Source organism: Scylla paramamosain, unplaced genomic scaffold (assembly GCF_035594125.1).
Source record: "Scylla paramamosain isolate STU-SP2022 unplaced genomic scaffold, ASM3559412v1 Contig13, whole genome shotgun sequence".
Taxonomy (NCBI): domain Eukaryota; kingdom Metazoa; phylum Arthropoda; class Malacostraca; order Decapoda; family Portunidae; genus Scylla; species Scylla paramamosain.
Genome location: NW_026973678.1, coordinates 100001 through 120000, shown reverse-complemented (window position 1 = coordinate 120000; position 20000 = coordinate 100001). Strand labels below are relative to the sequence as shown.

General features: G+C 40.9%; 1 protein-coding gene across 2 annotated transcripts in view; it reads right to left on the bottom strand.

Annotated features, from left to right (window-relative positions):
• Positions 1-20000, bottom strand: part of LOC135097186 (uncharacterized) — a 75381-nt gene that overhangs the window by 38191 nt on the left and 17190 nt on the right. The gene's annotated exons all lie outside the window — the stretch shown is intronic.

Below are 20000 nucleotides of genomic sequence, written 5' to 3'. Positions count from 1 at the left end.
GTCTGTAATGTTATGATGTCATGGAGCTTAAGTATTTTGTGTTCAGTGAAGAGAGAAGTGTGATCATAACGGTGACGGTAGAACATAATACTTTCTTCTGTGTGAGAAAGAGACTGTTAATTAAAGTTTTAAATGCTCCACCCCACACAGCACAACAATACAACAAATGTGGATATACCGTTGATATGTAAATCAATTTTATAGATTCAATGGGCAGCTGATTCTTTATTCTATACAATAGACCTGTTATTTTACTAAGTTTGGTTGGATCACCTGAAGATCCGCCACCCCACAGGGATCACCTGAAGATCCGCCACCCCAGATTGTCTCACCTGAAGATCCGCCACCCCAGACTCTCTCACTTGGTTAGGTTAGGTTAGGTTAGGTTAGCCTAACCTAAACTAACCTAACCTAACCTAACAATATGAACGCATTAAAAAACTGAGTGGATATAAAAAATGCAGAAAAAAGTTTACTTCATTAAAAGTATGGGATCACCTGAAGATCCGCCACCCCAGATTGTCTCACCTGAAGATCTGCCACCCCGAGTGCGGCTGGGGTGGCGGATCTTCAGGTGATCCGTTTGGTTTTCAAAGTATCAATATGAGAGTTCCATTTGAGGGTATTATCAATAGTAATTCCAAGAAATTTCACTTCGCTGAGCTGGCTTATAGGAATATTGTCAATTTTGATAGTTAACAAGGGTGGCTGAGACATCAGTGGTCGATTCATCATACAACTGGTCTTTTTAATATTTGGTGTGAGCTTATTACTTTTTAACCAGTTTGCAACCTTGACCATCTATTCATTTGTAATTTTCTCCAAATCCTTAATATTTTTATTTTTTGAGTTGTATTGATGTGTCGTCAGCGAAAAGTAAAAATTGTAGTACTTCACTACAGCGTGGTAAATCATTAATGTATACCAAAAATAATAAGGGTACTAATATTGAGCCTTGAGGAATACCAGATTTAATTGCTTTATGAGAAGATGACTGATTATTATTTATAGTGAACTGTTGTCTGTGACTAAGGTAACTATTAAACCAATAATTAGCTGTGCCTCTAATTCCATAGTTTTTAAGTTTTTCTAGCAGTATTGGATGAGAAATGGTATCAAAAGCTTTGGTTAAATCACAAAATACTGTAATACTGTAAGACTTTTCGTCCATTGCATCATAAATATATTGACATAACTGTTGCAAGGCCAATTCTGTACTATATTGAGGTCTAAATCCAAACTGTTGCTCTGTTAATATTGAATTTTGAGTGAGATAGTCCATGAGACTTGAGGCCATTACCTTTTCAAATATTTTGCTAAAAGTTGTTAAGATAGCTATGGGTCTATAATTTGTATGAAGTAGTTTATTACCTTTTTTAAACACTGGAACAATTTTGGCCATCTGGAGATGTTTAGGAAAAGTGCCTTCTTCAAAACACTTATTAATTATGCAAGTTAAAAATGGGGATATTATATTACTGCACTTTTTTATTACTTTAACGTCTATATCATCATGGCCGGGAGAAGCTATTTTCAAGTGTTTTATTATATTTTCAATTTCTTTTTGAACGGTTGGCTGAATAAAAAAAGAAAATTGAGTCGGTTCCGGTAAGTAGCGAGTGAATGGCACTGGTGGTGGAGGAATGTTTGTAACAAGGCTGTTTGCAACGCTACTGAAGTAATCATTAAAAGCTTCAGCCACCTCATTGCTCTGGGAAATATTCTTGCCATGAAATGTTATAAATTTAGGATTTTCCCGAAGACTTACCCATAATACCATTAATCATCTCCCAGGATTTTTTTTTAGTATTTCCTGCATTTTCTTTAAATTTAGACTTATAATAATTATCTTTGGCAATCCTGATTAAAGAGGTTAGTGTATTTTTATATTTTTTTAATATTGCACTGTAAGTTAATGGCCATTTTGCGTAAAGTTTCTGTAGTCTGTTTCTTTGTTTTATAGATTTCCGTAGGCCTTGAGTTACGTAAGGCTTATTACTGTACTTATCTTTGATTATGAAGGTTTTAATTGGAAAATGTTTGTTATAGATGCTCGAAAATTTAGTTATGTATACGTCTAAACAGTTACTTACGCAAGGGCTAGTCATGGCTGGTATCCAATTATATTCTTGTAGCTCAGCTGTAAAATCATTTATATAATTGTCATTTATCATCCTTTTAGTTATGATTTTATCCGAATACTTGTGAAATGACGATGCAGAAAACGAGCTAAACACTGGGAAATGATCACTGATTGACGAATAAATCATTCCACTTAAATTATAATTTACATCATTCGTCCATATATGATCTATTAATGTGGCTGACGACTTAGTAACTCTTGTTACTTTAGTCGTCACTGGAAAATATGAGTATGAGTAAAATAAATCGGATAAGCTTTGTACACAGTCATGTTTAGCTAGTAAGTTTATATTAAAATCACCTAAAATATAACATGGTAATTGTGCCCTACTTATAAGACCAATCAAGAGCTCTAATGATAAAAAGTCACAAATACTTGAATTTGGTACTCTGTAAAGTAAACCTACTACAAACTAATATAAGTATGTGTGTGTGTGTGTGTGTGTGTGTGTGTGTGTGTGTGTGTGTGTATACCATTAGTTGCTGCAGATATTGGTAGAGGTGAAGGCATAAGTTAATGTGGATCAAAAATATTTTATGCATATATGCATTTTCAGGCGTTGTTTAACAGTGCTGTGAAATTTAGGAGCGGCTTGGCAACATATACAATGGTATGGCGTGTGTCGGTTAAACAGACTGGCAACCTCAATTAGTGTAATGTTACTCTCACTCTGGGAGTATGTCATCTATACTGTCTGGGCTCCCTACCATGTGGCTCCTTAGTTCTTTCCAGCTTGGATGTTTTGGATGGCGTTTGCTATATTGCCTTCTCCGTGGGAAGGTTAAACGGAGTGGTGACTTCAGAGATTTGATAGTGGTCGACGACCGGTAGGAGCCTGGATTCATTGTGTTTGTAACCGTAATAGGATAGAAGGAGCTAACCTAGGGAAAGCTGATCCAAGTGTAGTGTGATGTGTGTAGCGTGATAGAAAGTAGAAAAGAACAACTAACAGAACAGAAAGGAAGAGAGTCAAGAGCGAGCGCGAGACGTGGATGCGTCCCAGACGCATATTCATGTGATCAAAGAGGTACTGTAAAACTTATATAAATAAAAAGTTGATATTCCCCACCCAATTTTCCCCATTTCGTTTTGCTTCTTAAAAGTTTAAATGAGTAGATCATGTAGCAGAGAGATTGTTCTTTCCTGTAGCATAGTTTGCTTCCACCCAGCCTCCCAAATAGAGCCCCTAGAATTTTTGAAACATAAGTGATCAGACAGAGTGAGAGAGCGACGAGTACGTGGCGCGTCCAGCACGCGGGAGGCAGGTCTCTCACTCCCTTTGCCCCTTCCCCCTTCACTCCTGCCACATTTCCTGTGCACGTCTTTCTGGTGGCATGGGTCCCTGCCTTTGCTCAAGACAGTAGCTGGTGATATATCAAAAAGTATATCTGACAAGAGAGTATTTGTGACTAACTCCAGCTGCTCCTGTGACAGAAGGTTGTTCTGTGTATAGTCTTGTCTTGTTGTGTCCGTGTAAATAGCATTTTTGAAAGGAGCAGGCTCCTTACTTTATTATTTTTTTTTCTTGGCTAAGTGCAGTCTCTGATTATTTTTCTATCATGTATGTTTGTGTGTCGTGTGCTTGTCAAGTGCTAGTAATGTCCGAACTCGCAGCTGTGTTTGTCTATATATATATATATATATATATATATATATATATATATATATATATATATATATATATATATATATATATATATATATATATATATATATATATATATATATGATTAGACTGTATTCAAGATATAGCCCCTTATATAATGCATATCATCTTGTCCATCTGTAGTTTTCTAATCACTGAAAATAAAGTAATAAGGAGCTGGCATCAACGCCAGAACAACTCACAAGCGTAGATGAGCTAAGAATAACACGGCAGACAGAGCATTGCACTAATATTTAACTTTAAAAAATTTTTGTTTGTCTGAACACACTAGAGCCGCAAATGTTGTTTATGGTGATAGGTGTGGTGTGGTATACGAGCACCATGGCAAGAGATTCTTCCTTCGTGTGGCTTCGGCCGGCAACAGAAATGGAGAACTTACTGGACTGTGCTGCAAGGAAAGGGTTTTACACCACGGTTGTGGGGCTAACAGTTCGCTCCATTGTGCCTCTCAGTAACCACCACATCAAGGAAACGCTTCATCATATGTTCAGGTTAGACATTTGCCTCATTTCGGTAAGTACCACCTGGCAACTGTCATCAATAAAAAACTTGAAAAATTACACCAGGCAATTGAACCTGCAACAGAATGTTTAGTTCAGGGTTCGCAACGCAGAGAACTTATGTCTCTAAACATGGGCTTCACTACTTCAGTCTGCGTAAATAAAAAACATATTTTACAATATTAGGTGAAAACAGTCGTATTTATTCATCTCCAAACGCCAAGGCATGCATAATTTTTTTTTTTCACTTTTTTTGAGTGCTTTATAACTATTTAAGAAACTCCTTTACACAGGAAGGTACCGGTCTTAAGGATGTGCTTCCGGAGGCGTGAGGAAACTTTATGGGCGTGTGACATGAACCGGGAGGAACTTGATTTCCAGGTGCAGTGATTCTGACACATCCTTACTTGCACATAGAGATGTATCTTTATTTGTCAGTAGGTAGAGGAGCTATGGACTAAAGCTACGGGCCTGAAAGAAGTGTATAGGTAATAAAATGAGAACACGTAGTTTAGGCACAGCTGCATGCAACAAAAAAATAATAAAAAAGTTTCCAAAATGCTGCTCCCTTAATAGGGTCTGAAGCGGTAGTCAAAATTTGAAGGATAGGTGTCTTGAAACCTTCCTCTTGAAGGAATTCAAGTCATATGAAGGTGGAAATATAGAAACATTAAGAAAGTTCCAGAGTTTACCAGAGAAAAGGATGAATGACTGAGAATACTGGTTAACTCTTGCATTAGAGAGGTGGACAGAATAGGGGTGAGAGAAAAAAAGAAAGTCTTGTGCAGCGAGGCCGTGGCAGGAGGGGAGGCATGCAGTTAGCAAGAGTAGAAGAGCAGTTAGCCTGAAAATAGCGGTAGAAGATAGCTAGAGATGCAACATTGCGCCAATGAGAAAGAGGTTGAAGATAGTCAGTTATGTTATGTTATGCCTTGGCTGCTGATGCCACGCATCATTTCCTTTCCTCAGGTAACAGACACGCAGGAGCTAGCTCAGGCTGTGGAGACGTTAATGCAGTACCACTTTCCTACTACCGAAGGTCCTTTGTGGTGTGCACGTCTCCTTCCTGCCAGTGACCCTGGCTGCAGTTTCCGGCAGGAGTTGTCTGCCACTTTTCCCTACACCCGCACATTACTGCTGGCCAATCACCACGGCATCGCCGATGGTACCTCAAACATGTACATTGTGAACGCATTCCTCAACGTGTTGGACGACATGCTCTCCGATAAGGCCGTCGACGACGCAGTTCAGCTGGGCAGGATTGATGCTGGAGAGGAAACCAACGATATAATTACAACCCGGATGATGGAACTGATGGAGGACGAAGACCAGTACCAGCAGCTACGAGAGAATATGAAAAAGTCAAAACAAGATGAAAAATTAATCCCACGTGCTTATCCGATGGCGAAAGATCCTGCTTTTTAAGAGTCAGATAGTCCTGCGTGACCTGGACAAGGAGACCACCCAAACCTTCATCAGCAAGTGCAAAGAAGAGCAAATTACGTTGAACAGTGGACTACTGGCGGTGTTCAACACAAGTCTCGTTGACTTCGTGTTGGAAGGAGGCCTAGAACAAGACTTTTACAGAATCCAAGAGCTTCATGCTGTTAACATGAGACGTTATTGGTCAAGTAACACATCGGGAGCACTGGGTGCTCACAGAATGATGATGAGGAACGTTGTCTCGACGCCTCTTAATTGGAAGGACCACTTTTGGGACTATGCCAGAAGCATCCATAAAAATATCACTAAAAGTCCTCAAGAAAAGTATGCAGTGACGTGTGAATTATTATTGTTGGGTGGAGGAAATGTAGAAGATATTTTTGCAGAACGATCATCACCAGAGTATGACTATGCTACATCCAACATGGGTAACATAGACCATATCATCCTGTCAGAAAGGCATAAGGTAAGGCTCCAGCATCTTTTCGTGGTTACCTCATGCTTTACTGAACCTATGGGACACGTTTCACACCATGCGAGGACGCCTCATATACAGCTTTGTTTACGCCAACGACGTTCTCACTCGGGATAAAGCTCAGAAATTTGTGGATAAGACCTTTGAGAACCTGGTGACAGTGCTGAACATGTAAGCAGAGCAGTACACTGCTGATAGAAAACAAATATGATGATTTACTATCTCAGAAATCATTAGTATAGCTTGACAGTTGTCATACTCAGAAGACAAGCCACAAGGTGATATGACAAAAGTATTTAACTTATTAATGAAATACCATATAAATGACAAAATATTCAGATCAGTATATAAATTAAAAGATAACATAACAGCTTACTACAGCATAGTGTATCCATATTTACAATAATGTAGCCATGTTTGGTGATCCACCATGAAAACATTTATAGTTATTACTCTTACTAAAAAAAAAAAAAAATGTTAGTTATATCTGAAGTACCCCTTAAGAAGGACACATGCGCTATTTGTCCAACACACTATACTGTTAATTCAATTTCATATCAACTAAAATTGGTCAGTTGGTATCTGCATCTCTTATTACTTTAGATAAAATTTCAATTTTTCAAAGATTTCTTTCTTGACATTTAAGATCTCAAGAATACTTACATCCACCTTGGCTGCCTTCAGAAGTTCAGAAAACGTTGGACACATGTTCATCTTGTATTTTCTGCTTGAAGAAATTAAATCCAGGGAGGGAAGAATGATTGTCCTTCCTCCACGTTAAGGGCGGAGTGTCTCGCCCAAGGTTTCTCTTCCTCCTCTCGAATCCTCGAGGAGAAAGGACTCAGGCTGCTGACTCGTCATGATACAGGATCACCGCGTCGAAGCAACGCCTCGAGTGTCCTCGTCACCACCTCCTCCCTCTTTGGTAGGGGGAACTCTGCAGGAGCTGAGGCAATCGTGAGGCCAACAGACACCAGGCGGCAGACAGCTCTCACCACCTGCCACGACACCTTCGTTCAGCTGTTCTTCTCTACCGCTCCGGAAGGCTTTGGTAAAGATTGTGGCTGATCTCACCTGCCCTCAGTACCTGGCACTCATCTGCCGTTGGCCCCAACTCGTTCCTGGTTCAACCCATGCCGGCCGAGACGAGATTCCTACGGCTGGAGGGACGCCGGCCTCCAAGGACTCCCCCAGGACTCTTGGTGATATTGCCTGATATCTCTGTTATTGTTGGGTTGTGTTTTTGTTTTTTGTTAATTATTATTGTGGAGTTCCGTTCTCCCTCGTTTTCTTTACGTCCCAATCTTAGAAGGAGTGTTGACGTGAAGAGTAGCCATCCCGGCCCTGACAGTGTATATCAATAATGATAATTCTCTGTCCCTACATAATTCTAACTATATTACTGTTACGCAGGGCTTTTGCATAGGCTGCCCGTGTTCATAGCAATGAGAGGATGGAGTTTGGGGGAGAGAATGGGATTTAAGAAGCATGTATAGTTTTTCTTTTGCTTGATATCATTATTTTATTTTGTCTTATTTATTTTGGGGTTATATGTATTTTCGTATCTCTGGGTTACTAAAACATTTAATTTGGCTTTTGCAGTCATAATTTGTGTTGTATACTCTGGGCTGGGCAACATGAATCATGCAGGAAGGATGACTGAAAATTTAACCTTGTCACCTGAGTTGGTAAGGCTAATGCGCCTTAGGGAAATCTATACTGGTCTGGTTCGCGCACACTACCAGGTTAAGGTGTCTCCTGAGTCGCTAAGGGATTACCGGTGTGGCAGAATGAAATGTCCAGAGTGTCCAGAGTGTTCGCTGCCAAACGTGCGTGACATCACCCACTTGCATACCGCCGGCGCCCGATGCATATTTCCGAGGTCTAGAAGAGTAGTTCCCAGTTACTCGTGAACATGGTGGACTGGCTTAGGCAAGGTTAGGTTAGGATTAGGTTGGGTTAGGTTTAGACTCTCATGAATAGATGAGTCTTTTAATTCGCTTCAATTCGATACAATGGTAATGATATATAACTAAGTCTTTTTAACAATAGTATATTAAGAATAAGGAAATTTTAACTAGCTAGAACCAACTGATATGGAACGTCAGCCACATCTTTTTAAAATTTCCTTTATAGCTTCCTAATTTTCTCGTTACTTAGTGATCTTTTAACACCTTAATAATCGTGCTACACTATAATTAGCATTGACATAACTTTTAGAATAATGTATAATTGTAAAATAGAACTTCAGACGCGACATCCACCTGAGTGATACAGAATATCATATTTTACCATATTGTTACGTATATATGTAGCAGCCCTACAGGCGAACACACAACGATGCTGTGTGTATGAGGTAGCCTCATCTGAGTACATATGTGACTATATATGAGTACATGTGTGAGTACATGTGCGGTGATCTAGGTAGCAGCATTGTGTTGCTCGTTGTTCAGAGGCTGGCGCCGTTAGCGCTAATGGAAAGTATTGACATAAGCCTGTCGGTTGGCCTCTGAGGCCCTGTGGTCACGAGAGTGATAGTGTGTGTGTGTGTGTGAGGGTTAGCTAACCACGGAATAATTGTTATGCAGTACAGTTTAGTTGTAGTTCTGTGAGTGCATGCATAATATAAGTAGTAATTATCCTTACCAGCATTGATAATCTGCATGACTTGCACTTATATTTTGCAAGCTAGAATAGGTGTAGTTAAATGTCACCTGGCAGAGGTGAGGACACGGAAGGCAATGTATGAGGCACTCTGTGGCACTGAGGGACAGAGAGAGAGAGGGTATCGAGACCGCATCATGACAAGACGTGCGAGTGGAGTTTGCGTGTGACTGACTGTGACGGTAAGAGTGCCTGCCACCCTTGTACCTGCCTGTGTGGCCTGACTGTATTTTACGGTTACTTTGTGTACTGTTGTGCAATATATGGACATAAGGAGAAGCGTGTTTTCTTCTCCTCGCCCTGTGTGACTGTTCTCACTGAGAGTAATAAGTGAGTCAAAGCCTGCAGCCGTTCCCAGCCGCCCAGATAAAGTTCTTCCAGACAAATGCGCCCCGAATCCTGCAACGGTGTGAAGTGTCCCTTGCCTGCTGGTGGGGGTACATTTCAATATTAAACAATATCGCCCATGTCACGATCCCGGTTTTCTTTCCAAGAACGTGGACGGTACACTGATCGCAGAAAGTTTTAAGTGTCTGGATTTTTAATGGCCTCAAAATACCTACCTGAACTATCCGAAATCATCAGCTATTAAACACTTTCATAAAACTCTTATCTTGCACAGCACGCCAGGAATCACCTCAATGCCAGATCAGTGTTGGATTAGAAAACACAATCATTCTATATAATAACAGAATATGTTAATAATAACGTTAACTTACAAATAAATTGAGGTAATATACATTAAAAGAAATTAAGGAAAAAATTTCTTCCATAGACCAACACAGGGTAATTCCCACACTCAGTCACTATAGTTCCCCCTTACTCAGGGTCTTATATCGCCTCCCTTATTGCTTAAAGGTGATTTACATCAATATATGACATTCCCGTTATTTCACAAAGCACTACAACCCTTGTACTGCTTCACAGGCAGGTGGAATATTTTCCCCAGGTGCAGGAATTTTCCCAGATGCTGTCATCGCATCCCCAAACAACAATTCCCGTCTTTTACCTCCTCAAACCTCACAAGACATCACCACCACCGCCACAATTCACCTATAACACCATAACACCATCCCCAAAGACACCAATAACGCCACAAAACCACCACAACCCCAACCACAAAATGGCTGTCTCTCACCCTGACGCTACCCCCTCAGCGTTACATCACCGACACAACTCGCCAAACAAATTTAAGCAAACGAGAGTTCTTGGTACCACAAAAGACTCACCAACTTCATCTTAGAAGTCAGGATTATACCACCATATCGTCAATACCTCTACACACCTGCTCAATCACTACACCACCACCCAAATTTATCCTGTGAGAACGCCACCCTTCTTATCCCTCTGGGCCTCTATGCATCATGAATTTTGCTGATTCAGATACGAGAGGTAGACATGTATCGTCCCTGGCCTCAACACATTTCATCTCAAATACACCTTTTTCTTACATATACATACATATAAAGAACTTAGATTATGAAAAGAATAATACCACTATGAAAAGAATAATACCACATTATATAAAATGAGAAAATAAGCCTTATAATTTAAATATAAATATAATATAAAAAAAACGTGTTCCTTTTAACTTAATCATTCATTCCTTTCTCTGGTAAACTCTGGAACTCCCTGCCTGCTTCTGTATTTCCACCTTCCTATGACTTGAATTCTTTCAAGAAGGAGGTTTCAAGACAATTATTCATCAATTTTTGACCACTGCTCTGACCCTTTTATGGGACTGGCATTTCAATGGGCTTTTTTTTTTTTTTGCCCTTGGCCAGTATCCTTCCTACATAAGAAAAAAAAAAATTGTAAACTTGGCAAATAACATGACACCCACTTACATACTTCACCTTCTCCGACGCTTTGATAGACTTCACTGCATCCTGCTCCACGAATGAGTGTCTGTACGATAAGATGGGCGCCCGGACTGTCCAGACATTTCATCCTGCTACAGCGACCCATAGCGACATGGGGAGGGCAAAGGAACGGCAGAGCCCCATAGATAGTGGACAGGAGGTGCACAGAATGGAGGGACCTGCAGTCTGCTACCCCCATACCGTGACGCAACGCAACGCGGAGCACTCAGCCGGCGGGGAGGAGGTACCACGACGATGGAGGCCAGTTGGAGGTTAAGGGAAGGGTGGTGGCTCTTCTACCACATACCCTCCCCTTATGGATATGCTGCAATACTTTGTTACATATGTACGTTTTCAGCTTTCAGCAACTCTGTGGGTCATGTATGTACTTGTATTAGTAACATGTCAGCCAGTGTTTCTTTGGGGAACTCTTAAATATTCACTTAACGTTTTGAGGTCAGCCTGTCACATAAGGGAAAATCCTACAATGAAATACGAGTACTATCCTAGCCAGCAAGTGAAGAAATTGACTGACTTTGAGTAAGTATAAGTATGTAAGTAAGTATAATTTTGTTAATCCACAAATAACGGAAATTAAGATACTCGCAGTCGAATAAATAGCAACAATTATTGTTCCTTCTCAATCCTCCAACTACCATTGGGCCTCCTTTGCTGCTTCATTCATTGGAAATGGTAACCACCATCACTGCGTTTTGCCTGCTGTTCTGAGCGTCAGGATAGGAGGAAGAGAATGTGGAATGTAATGTTATGTGTGTGTGTGTGTGTGTGTGTGTGTGTGTGTGTGTGTGTAAATTTCTGCTCATATCAGACATAATATCAATGTGTTATTGGTTTGTGTTGTGAATTCCATATAAATTAAGGGGTAATTAAGATTAATCTAGTACAAACTAAATATTATTTATTAATATAAGTAAAATGGAAAGTAATGTGAATGGATCACGAATACTCTTGTTGAATGATGTATCAAGGAGTCCAGGAGACATAACAACATAAGAAATAAGGGAAGCTGCAAGAAGCGACCAGGCTTACACGTGGTAGTCCCTATATGAAAAATACCTACCTATTTCCATCTATTATCCCCATCCATAAACCTGTCTAATCTTCTCTTAAAGCTCTCTAATGTCCTAGCACTAACAACATGATTACTGAGTCCGTTCCACTCATCTACCACTCTATTTGAGAACCAATTTCTTCCTATCTCCTTCCTAAACTTAAATTTTTCAAGCTTGAGCCCGTAATTTCTTGTTCTACCCTGGTTGCTGATCCTAAAAATTTTGCTTGCATCCCCCTTGTTATAACCCTTATAACACTTAAAGACTTCTATCAGGTCCCCTCTTAACCTACGTCTCTCTAAAGAATGTAAATTTAACAACTTCAATCTCGCCTCGTAAGGAATACTCCTCATCCCCTGTATCCTTTTAGTCATTCTCCTCTGTACTGATCCTAATAGACCTATATCTTTCCTGTAATGTGGGTACCAGAACTGCACAGCGTAGTCTAGATGAGGTCTCACCAGCGCCAAGTATAACTTAATATTACTTCCGGCCTTCTATTTTTAACACTCCTAAAAATTAATCCTAGTACCCTATTTGCCCTGTTTCTGTCCTCTATGTATTGTTTTCCTAGACGGAGTTCAGAGCTAACTATAACTTCTAAATCTTTGTCGTACCCTGTAACTATCAGAGTTTGGTTGTTTAATGTGTACTTACTGTGTGGATTTCCTCTACCTACGCTAAGTACTTTGCATTTATTGATATTAAATTGCATTTGCCATCTGTCCGTCCATTCATTCATCCTATCTAAATCTGCTTGCAAGGCGATGGTATCTGATTCTGACCTATTTAATCTACCTATCTTTCCTGGTGCTAAAACTTTTTAGCCTATCTATCTCCTGTTCCACTATCTCCCTAGTTATGGAAATATCTGTCAGCTTCTCATTCTCCTCTGCTCTAGACACCTGTTCACTATCTGGCATATCCTACATGTTTTCCTGGGTGAAGACAGTTAAAAAAATACTCATTGAGAATTTTACTAATCTCCTCCCCAGAACTAACCAGCTCCCTATCTGCTGCCTTTAATGGCAGCAGACTGCCTCCTCGGAGGAGGAGGCAGTAGACCTAGTGAGGTCTAAAGCACTGTTCAGGGGGTGCTGTGAACTTATCATTAAACCCAGCTGTGACCTCACTGAACGTTTCCCTCTGTGTCTCACAACACAAGGAGGCAGTCACAGCCTGCCCTCTAAAGACAACTCTCTTCCTCCACACAAAACTACAAGCACCTAATAACACACACACCCTTCACTCAAAAATTTCAAAATCATCATGGCGACTCCTACACCAGCCTCGGAGTCCCCATCTGGGGAGGGGACCATAAATGTCCCTAGTTCGGACTGCCTTTCTGTTGACGACCCTATGTGTCTTGACACCCCCCTCAACTTATTCTTCATTAATTTCTGCAACATTCGCGGTCTAAGATCTAATTTTCAATCTGTAGAACACCACCTCTCCTTTTCTAAACCTCATTTTCTTTTCCTCACTGAAACTCGGGTGTCTGAGGCAGCTGACAGTAGCCCCTTTTCTGTTCCCTCCTACTTTCTCTATCCTCATTTTTTATCCAAAGCTGGATGCTGCGTTTATGTGCGCAATGACTTAACCTGCTCTCGTGTTAACGTTCTTGAATCTTCCGAGTTTTCCACCATCTGGCTACGACTACAGAGTCACTCTCAAACTAAATTTATCTGTGCTGTATACCTTTCACCTAATTCCTCTGACTATAAGAATTTCTTTGACTACTTAACTTCCAAAGTGGAGCACATTCTGACCCTCTTCCCTTTTGCAGAGATCTCCATTCTTGGAGACTTCAATGTTCACCACCAGCTTTGGCTTTCCTCTCCCTTTACTGACCATCCTTATGAACTAGCCTTCAACTTTGCAATCTTCCACGACCTAGAGCAATTGGTGCAACACCCTACTCGTATTCCTGATCGTCTTGGAGATACGCTCAACATTCTTGACCTTTTCCTGACCTCTAATCCTTCTGCTTATGCTGTCATCCTTTCATCTATCTCCGTTGGGCTCCTCCAATCACAATCTCATATCTGTATCTTGTCCTATCGCTCCAATCCCTCCTCAGGATCCCCCTAAGCGAAGGTGCCTCTGGCGTTTTGCCTCTGCTATTTGGGAGGAAATGAGGAGGTATTTTGCTGATTTTTCTTGGAATGACTACTGCTTCCGTGTCAGAGACCCGTCTTTGTGTGCTGAGCGCATAACAGAGGTGATAGTGTCTGGCATGGAGGCGTACATTCCTCACTCTTTTTCTCGACCTAAACCTTCCAAACCTTGGTTTAACTCAGCTCGTGCTATACATGAGAGGTGGGCCACAGAAGGTACTTAAGCCTTCCATCACCAGAATCTCATGCACTTTATATTTCTGCCCAGAACCATGCCAAGTCTGTTCTCCAACGAACCAAAAACTCCTTCATTAACAGAAAGTGTCAAAACCTTTCAAGATCTAACTCCCCTCGTGACTTCTGGCATTTAGTCAAAAATATTTCCAATAACTTTGCTTCTTCTTCTTTCCCTCCTTTATTTCAACCAGATGGCACCACTGCTATTACATCTATTTCTAAAGCTGAACTCTTCGCTCAAACCTTTGCAAAAAATTCTACCTTGGACGATTCTGGGCTTGTTTCTCCCTCTCCTCCACCCTCTGACTACTTCATGCTACCTATTAAAATTCTTCGCAATGATGTTTTACATGCTCTTGCTGGCCTAAACCCTCGGAAGGCTTATAGACCTGATGGGGTCCCTCCTATTGTTCTCCGAAACTGTACCTCCGTATTTGCACCTTGCCTAGTCAAACTCTTTCACCTCTGTCTTTCAACATCTACCTTTCCTTCTTGCTGGAAGTTTGCTTACATTCAGCCTGTTCCTAAAAAGGGTGACCGTTCTAATCCCTCAAACTACCGTCCTATTGCTTTAATTTCCTGCCTATCTAAAGTTTTTGAATCTATCCTCAACAGGAAGATTCTTAAACATCTATCACTTCCCAACCTTCTATCTGATCGCCAGTATGGGTTCCGTCAAGGCCGCTCTACTGGTGATCTTCTGGCTTTCCTTACTGAGTCTTGGTCATCCTCTTTTAGAGATTTTGGTGAAACTTTTGCTGTTGCCTTGGATATATCAAAAGCTTTTGACAGAGTCTGGCACAAAGCTTTGATTTCCAAACTACCCTCCTACGGCTTCTATTTTTCTCTCTTTAACCTCATCCCAAATTTCCTTTCTGACTGTTCTATTGCTGCTGTGGTAGACGGTCACTGTTCTTCTCCTAAATCTATTAACAGTGGTGTTCCTCAGAGTTCTGTCCTGTCACCCACTCTCTTCTTACTATTCATTAATGATCTTCTAAACCAAACATCTTGTCCTATCCACTCCTACGTTGATGATACCACCCTGCACTTTTCCACGTCTTTTCATAGACGTCCAACCCTTCAGGAGGTAAACATTTCACGCAGGGAAGCCACAGAACGCTTGACTTCTGGTCTTTCTAAAATTTCTGATTGGGACAGAGCAAACTTTAATGCCTGAAAAACTCTATTCGTCCATCTATCAACTCGACACAACCTTCCAGACAACTATCCCCTCTTCTTCAATGACACTCAATTGTTCCCCTCTTCTACACTGAACATCCTCGGTCTGTCCTTTACTTATAATCTGAACTGGAAACTTCACATCTCATATCTAGTTAAGACAGCTTCTATGAATTTGGACGTTATGAGACATCTCCGCTAGTTTTTCTCACCCCTTCAGCTGATAACTCTGTACAAGGGCCTTAGCCGTCCATGTATGGAGTATGCTTCACATGTCTGGGGGGGTTTCACTCATACCGCTCTTCTAGACAGGGTGGAATCAAAAGCTGTTAATAGATTTAAAAAAAAAAAAAAGGTTAAAAACTGTTAATAGATTTAGGAGAAGAACTGACCGTCTACCAAAACAGCAATAGAACGGTCAGAAAGGAAACGAGATGAAGTTACAGAGCGAAGGATAGAAGCCGTAGGAGGGTAGTTTGGAAATCAAAGTTTTGTGCCGGACTCTATCAAAAGCCAGTGTTACTCTGAGGTTGTTATTGTGCCAATAGAACATAAAAATATCATAGAACTGAGGCCAGGGAAAGTGATCCAAAGCACATGTGACCAGATAAGCAGGTCCTTTAATAGAGCTTTAAGAATAACTTCCTAAGCTTCAGTTCCTTCCTTTATAAAAGACATCAGGCGAGAGAATGTGTACACTGGTACCGGACAAGCAGAGGACACATGTCTCACCACATTAAACGGTTCATAAGACGAAAGCAAGGGGAGGAGAATTTGTGTATATTTAGGACAAATCATTAAATTAGTTTCTAACTTGAAACAAATCTATACACCCACTGAGTTCAGTTGAACCGGAGGTGCATGGCGAAACAAGCCAGAGGAACAGGTGAAGTAACAGGCAACTACTCAAATAACCAGCAAATAAGAACAACCTAAAATTAAATCCACAAATATGTCTATCAAAATGTTAAGAAAATCATTGGCATCAAATCAAGGTTGGTTAGCAAGAACTGTTAAAGAACATAATGAGCAGTACACAAGTAACCTTAGTTAATTATAAAGGGTAAAAGAATCTTTAAGGGAAAAAAAATAAAGTTTGTCAGACTACTTTCAACCAATTAGAAAATACACTGTTAAGTAAAGAAGACTCTGAAGGCTATGAACAAGTTGTTTCAGAATACAAAGAACTAGAAATAAATTATAGTGAACAGTTAACTTCTTCTTCTTCTTCTTCTTCCCAGCTTTTCCCTATTCGGGGTCGCCGTTGTGAATGAGCCTTCTCCACGTATTTCTATTGTTTGCCATTTCTGGATTTATATTCTTCTCCCCAAGATCTCCGTTTATGCAGTCAATCCATCTTCTTTTGGGCCGTCCTCTTCTTCTAACTCCCTCCACCTCCATTTCCATGATCTCCCTTCCTACGTGGTCTTCGCCAACTCTTCTTCTCAAGTGTTCATACCACCTCAACCTTGACTCCTGGATCTTCTTGGAGACTTCAACTACTTTCACCGTTCCTCTTATGTACTTATTCCTAATTCGGTCTGTTCTGTTGACTCCCACCATCCATCTCAACATCTTCATCTCCGCTACATCCATCTTCCTCTCTTCAATCTTCTTCAAAGGTGCTGCTTCTAGCCCATACACCAAAGCAGGTCTAACGACTGCTTTGTGGACTTTGCCCTTCACTCTTACTGGTACCCTTCTATCGCATATCACACCCGAAACTTGCCGCCAATTGTTCCAGCCACACTGAATCCGGAAGTTCACTTCTTTTTCCATTTCCCCTGTCTCGTCTACCATCGATCCCAAGTACTTAAATGTTTTCACTCTCTTCAACTTTTCACCATTCAGTCTAATTGTGGCCTGTTGATCGCCCCTTGTATCCGTCGTAAAATATTCAGTTTTGGACCTACTAATCCTCATTCCTCTGCTTTCCAAAGCAACTCTCCATTCTTCTAATTTTCTTTCCAGCTGTCCTCTCCTTTCGGTCACTAAGACAATGTCATCAGCATATAATACACACCAGGGTGGTTCCTCTCTGACATTTTCCGTTATGACATCGAACACTATGTTGAATAATAGTGGGCTTAGTGCCGATCCTTGGTGTAAGCCGACTTTCACCTGAAAGCTATCCGTTGTGCCAACTGTACTCCGAACTCTAGTTGTAACATTCCTGTAGCATTCTTGGACAATTCTGACATACTTTTCTGGCACTCCTCTTTTTCTCAGGCCTCTCCATACTTCTTGCCGTGGGATCCTATCATACGCTTTCTCTAAGTCAATGAAAACCATATGTAGTACTTTCTGCTTTTCCCGATGTTTTTCCATATTCTGTCGAAGTGCGAAAATTCCGTCGACTGTCCCAAATCCCTTCATAAATCCTATCTGTTGCCGTCCGATACGCACCACTTGTCTCAGTCTACTGTCCAACACCCTTTCAAATACTTTAAGGGTATGAGACATTAGCTTTATCCCTCGATAGTTCTCACAGCTCTGGATGTCTCCCTTCTCCTTAAATATAGGTATCAGGGTACTTTCTCTCCACTTTTCTGGTATAACTTCCTTCTCCATTATTTTTCTGATCAGTTGGTGCAACATGTCCACTCCTTCTCCTTCCAAGACTTTCCACACTTCTACTGGTATTCCGTCGGGCCCTGTTGCTTTGCCATTTTTCATTTTCTTCAGTGCTCCTTCAACCTCTTGTCTTGTCACTTCCCCTACTAATTGTTCATTCGGTTCTCCATCATCTCTAATGAATCTCTCATTTTCTACATTTAGCAACTTCTCAAAATATTCTTTCCACCTTATTAGAATATCACTTTCCTTTTGTATCACAATCCCCCTTTCATCCTTGACCTGTCTAACATGCGTAATGTCCTTTGTGCTCTTGTTTCTCATCTTGGCCAACTTAAATACTCTCCGTTGTCCTTCCTCGGTATCCAACTCTTCATAAAGGTTGTCATACCCATCCGACTTAGCAATTGCTACAGTTCTTTTCGCTTCCTTACTGCACAGTTTGTAATACTCCTTATCTATATCTAGCCTTGTTGTTTCCCATCTTTTCTTTGCCATCTTCTTTGTTTGTATTTTCTGCTGCACCTCTTCATTAAACCACCATGTCTCTTTATTTTCCCATATCTTGCCACTACTTTCACCGAGCACTTCTTTTCCAACTCTCAAGATGGTTTCACTCACTCTATTCCACCATCCGTTTACCTCTTCTATTTCCATGTCCAGATCACTTAGCAATCTATCTTTAAAGGTATGTTTAAGATCTTGGTCTTTCAGTTTGAACCACTTAATCCTTCTCTCCGTCGTTACTTTCTCTTTCTGTCTGCGTGTAACAGTTATGGAGAGGTCCATGACAACCAGACGGTGTTGTGCCGTCACGTGATCACCAGGTATGACCTTGCAATTTCTTATTTCCTTGATATTGTTCCGGCGATAGAGTAGGAAATCTATTTGACTTGCTCTATCTCCGCTACGATACGTAATTAGATGTTCATTTTTCTTACAGAATATTGTGTTTCCTATCACCAAATCAAAAGCCAAAGCAAAGTCTATAATTTTCTCTCCATCTTCATTTCCATCACCATATGCATTTCCGCCATGGATCCGGTTAATAACATCATTTCCCTTTCCAATATGTCCATTCATGTCTCCTCCAACTATGCACCTTTCACTTTCGTCTACCTTCTCCAATTCCTCCTGCAGATCCGACCAAAACTGTTCCTTTTCCTCCTCTGGGCATCCCGTTTGTGGTGCGTACACAGTGAAGATGTTCACTGGGAATTCATCCAAAGACAGTCGCACCCACATTATGCGATCATTTCTTCTGTTCACTTCTGTAACCAAGTCTTTCAGATCCTTAGATAAAATAATTCCAATGCCATTTCTCTTTTCATTGTTTGCCCCTCCATAAATAAGTTTGAATCCATCACCTAGTTCTTTGGCCTTATTTCCTGTCCATCTCGTTTCCTGCACGCATAACACATCCACTTTTCTTTCCTTCATAAGGTCTGCAATGGCACGGCCTCTTCCGGTCATTGATCCAACATTCAACGTTCCAAATCTCAAATAACTTAAATCAACAGCACCTTTCTACTTCCACAATAGAAGCCGGATAAAGCGGATTGACATCTATTCACAGAACTCGGCACCAGTGTCCTCTTAATGGAGGAGATAAGAAACTGTGATGAGGCTGCAACATATTTCACTGATGTCTTGTAATCTGCTGCTCTTAAATCCGTCCCAAAAACCTCTGGACAGTTTTCTAAACGTTCTGTTCTCTTCTAGAATGCAAATTGTACAGCCACCATTCGAGAAAAGCGTGCTGCCTTTTCTCGCCTTCGATCTTCACTGCTTGGAAGCTTTTTGACAAGGGCGTGACCATGTGCATTACACCTTAAAGATTGCTTGACGGGAGTCTTGGGAAAGTTATGTCTCTCTCATCACAGTAGGCACCTTACTCACTGAGGTCTTCTACAGAATCCACAAAATATCTGGGAGGGACTCTGCACATCCCCCACCTGTTTTATCTTATGATAGGGGCACGGTGGCAGATCCAAAGGCACTTGCCGAGCTATTTGCTGAGCACTTTTGAAGTGGCTCTAGAAAAGATCTACACCTATGGCACTT